Raw genomic sequence first — 12,044 nt, 5'->3', positions numbered from 1 at the left:
CAGGAGGATGTCAGCACAGCACAGGGATGGTGGGAGCCCCTCATAATAAGCAGCCCCAGTAGAAATAGGACACCGCTCAACCTCTTCAAAGAGGAGGGTACGGGCATATAATACGGTGTGCTTTTTTTGGACAAGGAAGTGAGCCAAATGAAGAAAGAAGGTCTCTGTGCTCGATTAAAAAAATTGTTTATAGACATATACATGGTGTACTGGTCACATGTGTTGAATTCCTCCGAGATCCATGCCTCATTCATTTTTAGAAATGTGAGATAGTTAACACTGTCGTGAGCTAGGCGAGTACGCTTATCGGTCACGATCCCCCCTGCTGCACTGAACGTCCTTTCGGACAGGACACTGGATGAGGGGCAAGCCAACAGTTCGATTGCAAATTGGGCAAGCTCTGGCCAGAGGTCAAGCCTGCCCACCCAGTAGTCCAGGGGTTCATCACTCCTCAGAGCGTCCACATCGGCCGTTAACCCGATGTAGTCGGACACCTGACGGTCTAGGCGTTCCCTGATGCTGGATCCAGATGACACCTGTCGATGGGTCGGCTGAAAGAATGACCTCATATCCGAAGTCACCAACACATCTTCAAACCAGCCTCTTCATGCAGGCGCTGTTGGATTGGTACCCGCAACTCCTTCTCTGGGAGTGGGAATTGCTCCTCTGCCAGCGCACGCAAAGGCAGAATGCAGCATTTCTCGAAGCAAGGCCTGGAAGTGCTCCATTCTGCCACCCCTCTGTGACAGCGGTAACATTTCCGCCATTTTCTGTTTGTACCGGGGGTCTAAGTACGTTGCCACCTAGTACTGGTCCTTGACCCTTATGCTTTTTATACGGGAGTCCCTATTAAAACACTGGAGCATGAAGGCCCCCATTTGCAATAAAGTGGAAGCGGTGTAGTGGCCTGGCTCCTGCTCATCATCCAGGATAATGTCGTCCTCTTCATTCTCCTCTCCCCATCCACGCACAACAGGGATCCCAGAAAGGTTTAAAGCATGCTCTTCTTGCTCCTCCTCATCCGCCCCGGCAGCATCCTCCTCTGACTCCTCTTCAGACTCCTGTTGTTCACTTGTCTCAGATAGAGTAGCCCCCCTGGGAATTCATCCAGAATTGCGACTTCCTCATCTTCCCGCTCCTGCTCCTCCACAGCTTGATCAATGACACACGCAATGCACGCTCCATAAAGAAGGCATAAGGTACCATGTCACTGATGGCGCCATGGCTGTGACTGACCAGTTTGGTGATCTCCTCAAATGGGCGCAGAAGTCTGCATGCGTCGCGCATGAGCAGCCACTGGCGCGGTGAAAAAACCCCCAGCTCCCCAGAACCTGTTCTGCCGTAGAGTTCATACAGGTAGATGTTAACTGCACGTTTCTGCTGGAGCAGCCTATCAAGCATATAGAAGGTTGAGTTCCATCGCGTCGGGCAATCACAAATAAGACGTCTGACCGGCAGATTGTGTCGCCGCTGAATGTCAGCAAGGCGAGCCATGGCCGTGTAAGATCTTCTGAAATGGGCCGAGATTTTCCTTGCCTGCCGCAAGATGTCCTGGACCCCAGGGTATTTGACAAGGAATCGCTGCACGACCAAGTTTAAGATGTGTGTCATGCATGGCACATGCGTGATTTTGCCCTGTTTCAATGCGCTAAGCAGATTGGCACCGTTGTCACACACCACTTTACCAACTGTCAAATTGAGCGGTGTTAGCCACTGATCTGCCTGTGAACGCAAAGCTGAAAGGAGTGCCGGGCCAGTGTGGCTCTTGGCTTCCAGGCACAACAGACGCAGCATGACATGGCAACATCTCACCTGGCATGTCGAATAGGTTCTGGGGAGCTTGGGCGGCGCAGCGGAAGAGACGCTAGCAGCGGAAAAGGAGGAGTCAGCCGAGGAGGAGAGGGAGGAGGATGGAGTAGGAGGAGGAGGAGAAGAAGAGTCAGGTCTGCATGCAATCCATGGCGGTAAAACCAAATCTACACGGGTGCCACGGGTTACATGCTTGACGGCCGTCAGAAGGTTCACCCAGTGGGCAGTAAAAGTGATATACCTTCCCTGCCCGTGTTTGCTAGACCACGTGTCTGTGGTCAGATGTATCTTGGCACCGACACTGTGTGCCAGAGATGCATTCACTTGCCGCTGAACATGGCCATATAGCTCTGGGATGCCCTTCTCTGAGAAATACTTCCTTCCTGGGACCTTCCATTGTGGTGTTCCAATGGCCACAAATTTGCGAAAGGCCTCCGAGTCCACCAGTTTATATGGCAGTAGTTGGCGGGCTATGAGTTCTGACAAGCCAGCCGTCAACCGTTGGGCAAGAGGGTTATCCGGCGTCATCATTTTTTTACGCTCGAACATTAGGCCCACGGAAGCCTGCCTTTTTGCAGAAAAACGTGTGCTTGGCGTGATGGAAGGTGGAGTGGAGGACAATTGTGAGGAGAGAGGAGAAGGAGAAGTAGAAGACGAGGCTGGACGGTGAGAGCCTGGAGTGTGGCTTTTCTGTGTTCCGTTGCTCCCACTGGGCTCGGTGATGGCTGCTCATGTGCCTTCTTAAGGCGGTCGTCCCTAGGTGAGTGTTGGGCTTACCGCGACTAATGCGTTGACTGCAAAGATTGCAGATGTCAACGCTATTGTCAGCAGCGGACACGTTAAATAAAGCCCACACTGCGGAGCCATGTGCTGGTGTCCTGGGAGCGCCAGATATGACCGTACATGGTCGATGACTCGCTCCTGATACATTTGCAGTCTGCTTTGTCCCTCCTGTGCAATGTAAGTTATTCCTGCTTTTCCTCCCTATCTGCTAGTCCATATCTCCCTCTGAACTCCCCTCCTCTTCCTCTCTTGTGGGCACCCACGTGACATCACTAGACACGTCATCATCGACGTCACCTTCCCCACCGCTATAAGTAGAGATCTCCGAGTAGGCAGCAGCACCGGGGACCAACCTTCACCTTGGACTGATCTGGGTACTGTCGTCAGACTGCTGAGTAGCGGTTGTTGCTACCTCCTCTTCCTGATCCAATACCAAGAGTGGCTGTGCATCAGAAATGTCTTGATATGGATCAGAAAATAATTCCTGTGACTCAAGCGGAAGGTATGTGGTGGTGGTGGTGTTGTTGGTGGTAGTGTCTTTGGGGGTGCACATAGCAGAGAGTGAAAAAGAGGGGGCAGATCGAGAGGATGAGGAGGGTGCAGAAGAGTAAGCCCTTGTACACACGGTCGGAGAATCTGTCGGAATGAGTCTTATCGGACCGTGTCGTCAGATAATCTCACTGTGTGTGGTATGCATCGGACTGATTCCGTCCGAATCTCCGTCCGACCCAATTTTCAAACATGTTGGAAATATTTCCCGACCAACTGGGCCGGTCGGACCTAATCCGATCATGTGTAGCGAATTTTGATCGGACCAACTGCCACGCATGCTCAGATCAAATTCCTACATCAAAGCTATTGGCTACTAGCCTGAATGTAGTCCCATCGTAACGAAATTACGTCACCGCGTTCTTGGCAACCGCTAAATCAGACAACTTGGCCCGACCGTGTGTATGCAACAGTTTCGGACACAATCCGTCGGACTAAAGCCGACAGACAAAATCCGACGGATTTGGTTGCCAAAATCTCCGACCGTGTGTACGTGGGCTAAGGCTGAGTGAGCCACTCAACCAAGTCTGGTGCGTCCTTTAAAGTAATTGAACGCACCTTCTGCAACTTCCCACTTTGGCTCAAGCCTGTTGCTCCTGCCCTACCCCTACCACCCCTGCAGAAGGGCCTGCCTCTTCCTCTGTCTGTCATTTTTTAAATGACCCTGTGACAAAACTCTCAGTCCCTATATTGATGAAGGACTGCTGCAGTATACGGCAGCGGTCAGCAGTAGTGCACCTCAACCCTATGTATTGTGGACCTATACCAGTCCTTATAGAATAGCAGACTGTACCTCACTCAACCCTATGTACTGTAGTACCCTATACCTTACCAGTCCTTATAAGGATCTTTGTGGAACAAGTAGGTTGTGACTGATTAGCAGACTGTACGTCAGTCCCTATACCGATGAAGGACTGCTGCAGTATAGGGCAGCGGTCAGCAGTAGTGCACCTCAACCCTATGTATTGTGGACCTATACCAGTCCTTATAGAATGGCAGACTGTACCTCACTCAACCCTATGTACTGTAGCACCCTAGACAGACCAAGTTACCAGTCCTTATAAGGACTTTTGTGGAACAAGTAGGTTGTGTGTGACTGATTAGCAGACTGTACGTCAGTCCCTATACCGATGAAGGACTGCTGCAGTATAGGGCAGCGGTCAGCAGTAGTGCACCTCAACCCTATGTATTGGGGACCTATACCAGTCCTTATAGAATAGCAGACTGTACCTCACTCAACCCTATGTACTGTAGTACCCTATACCTTACCAGTCCTTATAGGGACCTTTGTGGAACAAGTAGGTTGTGTGTGACTGATTAGCAGACTGTACGTCAGTCCCTATACCGATGAAGGACTGCTGCAGTATAGGGCAGCGGTCAGCAGTAGTGCACCTCAACCCTATGTATTGTGGACCTATACCAGTCCTTATAGAATAGCAGACTGTACCTCACTCAACCCTATGTACTGTAGTACCCTATACCTTACCAGTCCTTATAAGGACCTTTGTGGAACAAGTAGGTTGTGACTGATTAGCAGACTGTACGTCAGTCCCTATACCGATGAAGGACTGCTGCAGTATAGGGCAGCGGTCAGCAGTAGTGCACCTCAACCCTATGTATTGTGGACCTATACCAGTCCTTATAGAATAGCAGACTGTACCTCACTCAACCCTATGTACTGTAGCACCCTATACCTTACCAGTCCTTATAAGGACCTTTGTGGAACAAGTAGGTTGTGTGTGACTGATTAGCAGACAGTACGTCAGTCCCTATACCGATGAAGGACTGCTGCAGTATAGGGCAGCGGTCAGCAGTAGTGCACCTCAACCCTATGTATTGTGGACCTATACCAGTCCTTATAGAAGGGCAGACTGTACCTCACTCAACCCTATGTACTGTAGCACCCTAGACAGACCAAGTTACCAGTCCTTATAAGGACCTTTGTGGAACAAGTAGGTTGTGTGTGACTAATTAGCAGACTGTACGTCAGTCCCTATACCGATGAAGGACTGCTGCAGTATAGGGCAGCGGTCAGCAGTAGTGCACCTCAACCCTATGTATTGTGGACCTATACCAGTCCTTATAGAATAGCAGACTGTACCTCACTCAACCCTATGTACTATAGCACCCTACACCAGGTTATTACCAGTCCTTATAAGGACCTTTGTGGAACAAGTAGGCTGTGAATGATTAGCAGACTGCAGCAGAAGGGCAGCAGTCAAGTATAATATTCTTTCTATATTTGGAAAAAAGAATATTATACGTGTACAAGCCTGTTACCATACCACTGATACCAGTCCTGAAAAGAACCTTTGTGGACCTAATATAGTAACAGCTACTGATTAAACTGACCCTCACTGCCTCACACACTGCTTCCTGCCTGTCCCTATATAAACTGACAAAACAGAGGCTACTGGAACAATAACTGGAATAGCACTTTTGTGGACCTGATAGTAACAGCTAATGACTAAACTGACTGTCCCTACAGCAGACACACCGTCCTGTCCCTTTCTCTAAACTGACAAAAGACACTCAGGCTGCTGCAACAATCAGTAGCACAGCAAACCTATATCCTGAACTACACCTAACACCTATACCAGTCCTGAAAATAACTTTTGTGTACCAAATAGCTAGCGATTTGGGTCACTGCAATCTCTCCCTGCTCCACACAGCAACCTCTCCCTATAGTGACAGAAGAAAGAATGTAAAATGGCCGCCGGATCGGGTCTATTTATAAGTTAGGGGGAATGTCCAAGTGTCCATGTGCTGTAATGTCTCAATTGGCTGTCCTGTACCCCATGATGGATGTGTCATCATAGGTCAAAGTTCTTTTACACAGTAAACACGGAAGTCCGCCGGGCGAACGGCGCCAATAGTCCGCCGAACGGGCGGACCGCGAACAGCCGAAATTCGCCGCGAAAAGACCGCCGGGCGAACCGTTCGGCCATCACCATTTACTACCACTTAAATGCTGTTAAAGAGGCCTGTGGTGATGAAAAATAGAACAATTAGTCATCCGTATATGCCGATACCTTATACTCTTGTATCCCTATAAATGTCCCTCGTATGTCTAAATTTCTTCTTGTTTTACTTAAGAGAGGTTCTAATATCATGTCAAACAATAATGGGGACAAGGGACACCCCTGTCTCGTTCCATTATATATCTGAAAGTATTTTGACAAGGTACCGTTTACTTAAACTCTGGCTCTTGGTGCTGCATACAATGCCAATATCCAGCCCAACATACGATCCCCCACCCTCATTAGTTTTAAGAGTCCGGTCATAAAACCCCAGCTCACCCTGTCAAATACCTTCTCGGAGTCCATTGAAATTATTACTTTAGGTGTCTTATGCAGACCGTTTTCCATCCATGGAAGAATAATTAAGGCCCTTATGGTGTTATCTCTGGCCTCCCGGCCCTTCATGAAACCTATTTGATCAGGGTGAACTAATTTTACAACATGGTCTTGTAACCTCTGCGTCAGAATCTTTGCAAAATTTTGGTGTCAGAATTTAGCAGAGAAATTGGTCTATAGTTGGAGCAGTGTTGTGGATCTCCTGCTTTTGGAAGCACTGTAATATAGGCCAATAGGGCTTCAGGAGGTAATGGGTTTGATGTATTAATTGCATTAAAGTATTTACACATTGGTGCACCCAAAATTGACACAAACTTCTAATAATATAAATTCGTAAAGCCATCTGGCCCTGGGCTCTTCCCCATTGCCAGGTTCGCTATTACACCATTCACCTCCTCAACCGTAATTGGCCTATTTATTTCCTCAGTTACTTCCATCGCTTAAGAGGGCATTCCCGAAGATCTAATATAGTCCCTAATCTCCATCAGTCGTTGTTCTTCAGTAACGTTCGGTGGACTGGACTGGATGTTGTAAAGAGATTCATAAAATCTATGAAACTCTGCCGCTATGGCTTTGGTTTCCATAATTTTCCTGTTTTGTACTATCAAATTATGAACATGCCTGGAGTCTGGCTAATAGACATCCACACTTATTACCCTGTTCGTAGAACCGATGGGCATAAAATCTGGACTTATTCTGAATTTTACGGTCCATATAATTGTGTCAGTCTATTTCGCAGAGTTGTCAATCTTTAAGTGTCTGCTAAGCCTAGAAATCTTTTATGTTTTATTTCTAAATCATTAATTTCTTCCAACAAATCTGTGATTTCTTTCTGTTTTTCTTTTTTAATCCTAGACCCCAGAGCTATCAAGTCTCCTCTAATCACAGATTTGTGGGCTTCCCACACCGCCTGTTCAGAGGTTTCTCCAGGCACATTCAATTCGAAATATGTTTTCATTTTATGTTTCAATAGTTTTTTATTAAATTTTCAAGAAAAAAGATTTACATGAACATACACATGACATATGCTTTCCAGTAAATATTTGTACAACCGATCAATAAATGGTTATCAGTACATATAAAACCCGAAGTTACATACAAACTCTTCTGTAAGATATGGTTAGTAACATAAAGGGAGGAGAATCTCCATAAGATAATGCTGGGCCCAGCCCGAGGCGTCTGCGTGCACCCCAGGCTGCAACTCTGATGATCGTAGGCTTAATGGGTCCCCCGCTCCCGGCCGCCCCAAAAGGGATCACGCTGCAGCCGGAGGCCGAGGACCCGCCCTACATCTCCTCATTCAGTGCAAATAAATGATGAACATTTGACAGTAGCAACAGATTTAATCTCTAATTTGCTTCAAACTAAACCCAAACAAGCTCTTAGAGAATACGCAAGCATCGCAGCCGGATCTTCAATCATGAGCGTGCGTCAGTGTCAATGTGCAGAATAATAATGAGAGAAAACAAATAGAAAAAGAAAGGGAAAAAAAAAGGGAGAATAGAAAGAAAAGGTGAAGAGAAGATAGAGGAGATCAAAAAGATGGAGGTACCCATGTCCCATTGGTTATTTCCATTTACACAGTAATGCGTTTGTTTCCATATTGTTTATACCAATCCACCCAAGGCCGCCAGATTTGAATTCTAGATTGGAGACTGTTTTGGGAAGCCAGAAACATAATTTCATATGTGACATGCAGGTTAATTGTCTCAATTACTTTCGCTACAATAGGAGGGTCCGGGTTTGCCCATCTCCTCGTTATCTCTAATCTTGCCCCCATCAGGATCTGGGATACAACGTGTCTATGCGAGTGAGGGAATGAATCTATGCCTAAGGATAAGAGTGCAAGACCCGGTTCACCCCTCCTGTATGTACTTAAGACGCCACCTACTATGTCAAAAACATCTTTCCAGAACCACAACCTACCATTAGGGGATTGGTATGATTCCATGTCCCTCCAACGGGGGACATGGTCCTCCATAAACCAGCATTTCAATTGAGCTAGAACTGCCGCAGCATGATAGTCTCGGATAAGTACATGTCCCACTCCCCCAGCTAGTCTGGTTTTAAGTAATTTATGGAAAGCACATCTCGCCCTTTTCCCCTGCCATAAGAATGTATTCAATTTAGCTTGCGCTGTACGGAAAAAGGCTCCGGGCACCGGAATGGGCAGGGCCCTAAACAGATAAATAAACTGGGGGAGTACCATCATTTTGAAGGCCGCTAGTCGGCCAGACCATGTCATCTCCATCTTACTGATTGTCTGGAGCCTCAGGGGAAGTTCATTCAGAAAAGGCATGTAATTAGCTTCAACCAGGTGTTCCGATTTATCAGTCAGTATGACTCCAAGGTATTTAATTCCCCTGGTGCTCCAGACATAAGGAAATTGAGTCCTGATCGCGCTGCTAGTATGATTGTCAATACCCAACCCCAGGATATAAGATTTATTAGTATTTACCTTATAGTAGGACACTTGTCCGAACAATTTTAAAGTAGCATGCGTCGCCGCCAGAGAGGGGCCCACCTCTGTCATGATTATAACTACATCATCCGCAAACAAGCTAATAGAGTGCGTTTGGTTACCAAGAGGGAAGCCCTTAATATTCGGATGAGTTCGAATAGCTATGGCTAAGGGTTCCATCAGTAGATTAAATATGAGAGGTGACAAAGGGCATCCCTGCCTGGTACCATTCGAGATTTTAAATGGGGTCGAGAGGATGCCTGATGTGTAAACCCTGGCTGAGGGTTCCGAATAGAGGGCCAGGATCGTGGATAATGCCAAATCAGAGAAACCAAAAGACTCCAGCACCTTAGTCATATAGAGCCAGTGCACCCTATCGAAGGCCTTCTCCGCGTCCAAAGACAGGAGCAGAGAAGGCCTTCGCTGCGTCTGCGCAAAGTGGATAATATTTATCATACGGCGCGTGGCGTCTGAGGCTTGTCTGTGTTTAGTAAAACCAGTTTGATCCGGGTGTATAATCGTAGGTAGTATATCAATCAATCGTAAAGCTATCATTTTAGCGTAAAGCTTAACATCAGTATTCAATAATGATATCGGTCTAAAATTAGCCGGAGAGGTGGGCTCCTTCCCCGGCTTTGGCAACGCGACTATCATGGCCTCCAGCATTTCCCGAGGAAAGGAGGACGAGGCAGCAGCGGACTGGAAAACCTGGAGCAGTATAGGTGACAATGTAGTTGTAAATGCTTTATAATATTCCCCGCTAAAACCATCTGGGCCTGGTGACTTATTGATCGGAAGCATCTCAATAGCCTTTTGTACTTCCCCTATAGTAAATGGGGTATTTAAGTATTGGAACTGATCCGTTGTCAATTTGGGTATCGGTAAGCTCGCCAGAAATTGTTCGATAGTCTCCGATGTAGGTTGAGTAGTCAGAGGGTCGTCCTTCAAATTGTACAAGCTACTGTAGTAGCAACTAAAGGCGTCAGCCATCTGTTGTGGGTGATAAAGCATCTGATTAGTAGTGGGGTGTAGAATGAATGGGATTCTGTGTTTGTATCTGTGCCCTCGGATAGTGTGCGCTAGCAACTTCCCCGCCTTATTACCCGAGGAATAGTAAGTCATTTTGAGTCGTTTAGTTGCTTTTTCAAAGTTTTCTAGTAAGTGTATTCTAAGGTCAGATCTGAGAATAGACAACTTTTGGGAGATAGATTGGGAAAATTGATTTTTGTTTTGCGTTTCTAGGTCCGTTATCTCTTTGAGCAACGCATCAAGCCTCTGCTGCCTCCTTCTCCGCACCCCCGCTCCCAGCTGAATAAACATACCCCTCATATATGCTTTATGTGCATTCCACAGAACACTCGGATCAGATACTGACCCCACATTATCACTCAAGAAATTCAATAAGTGTGTGCTCAACTTCTCCTTCAATTCTGGTTGTTGCAGTAAAAAGGTATTCATACGCCAAACCGGCGCTGTACCTGAGGAATACGAGTCTGCCACGGACAGGGTTATCGACGCGTGATCCGACCACGTGATCGAGTTCACACCAGCTGAAGTTGTCTGTAAAAGTAGCTGTTGATCCACCAAAAAGAAATCAATTCGCGTGTAAATTCCGTGTGGTTGAGAAAAAAAAGTATAATCTTTTTCATTGGCGTGTAAACAACGCCAAGCGTCATATAACCCTTGCCCGTGGACAGACTGTGATAATGAAGGTTGAGTTCTAGTAACAGTAGAGGTGGAGTCCAGCTGAGGATCCAAAGTAATATTGAAGTCACCACACAAAAGTAGCCGACCCTTCTTGCAGGAATTAACCCGTTTCATCAGCCTATTAAAAAAATGCACCTGTCTACTGTTGGGGGAATAGACATTCACTAAAGTATATACAATAGAGTTCAATTCACAAATCAATATTAAGTATCTACCCAAAGAATCTGAGATCTGTTCGACTAGTTTAAAGGCCACCGTGTCTCTGATAGCCACTAAAACACCCTTGGTCTTCGTGTCCGCATTCGCAGTGAATATGAAGGGAAACCTTTTGTGCGTGCATTTGGGTGGCGCCTGCTTACAGAAATGAGTCTCCTGCGCACACACAATGTCACTGTTGTACTTGGATGCCTCTTTCCACAAAGATTTACGCTTCATAGGATGATTCAGACCTTTGGTGTTAATTGATAGGATGTTAAGCGGCATAGTTAAATAGGGAGTGTATTGATGTGATCCAGTCGATTCTCAGTAACATAGCGTTAATACTCACAAAACAAGATACCCAGATAAACGCAGGAAGCGTCGGCACACCAAACAGATCCTTCATGTACCAAGGAGGAAGGCAGGTCCGTAGATCGAGGAAGTTCAAAAATTGGGACCGAATCGCATCAGTCAGGTACCTCATAGGAAAAGTAGAAAAATAGTAGAAAGATGAAAAAAGAAAAAAAAAAGAAAGAAAAAAAAAAGATGAACAAACAAAAGGGAGAACATAATTGCAGCATATGGGAAAGCCCCCGGATGACATTAGGCGTTTCCAAGTTGCTGCCAATCACCCTTGGGGAAGGTGTTGAGCCTTGTAACAGCACGAGGTCAAATCCGTGCTGGGGGGGTGGGTTCAGTTCTGGTGCAGAGGTAGCCCTGGACCGGGACTGACGGTTAAGATAATAAAGCCGTTTAGCCCTTTTCAGTTGTGCGAAGTAGCATTTTTAGCGGTGACTCTTCTCCATTCCTGTGGAAGGCTATGTGGAGTGCTAGTGGCGGAGCCCTTCTCATCCTCAGCTGACATAATGCCCCATTCTCTAAGCAGATCGATCCCTTTTTCCAGGGATGTGATAGTGAAGGATTGATTATCTTTGGTAATAGATAGCTTAGTAGGATAACCCCATTTGTACATGATCTTGTGGTTGCGTAGGATCTTTGTCACCGTGTTGAGGTTTTTCCTCTTTTGCAGAGTGTATTGCGACAAGTCACTGAAAAATTGCAGTTGGTGATATTGTGGAGGAAGCGCCTCTTGTTTCCTCACAAACAGCATCAGCCGCTCCTTTACATGGAAAAAATGCAGTCTCATAAGAACATCCCTAGGCACTTGTTCCGATAGGTGG

Source organism: Lithobates pipiens, unplaced genomic scaffold, assembly GCF_037356315.1.
Source record: "Lithobates pipiens isolate NorthernLeopardFrog02 unplaced genomic scaffold, aLitPip1_a1.2 Scaffold_18, whole genome shotgun sequence".
Classification (NCBI taxonomy): domain Eukaryota; kingdom Metazoa; phylum Chordata; class Amphibia; order Anura; family Ranidae; genus Lithobates; species Lithobates pipiens.
The sequence above is the reverse complement of the archived record's forward strand: the minus strand, read 5'-3'. Positions refer to the sequence as shown.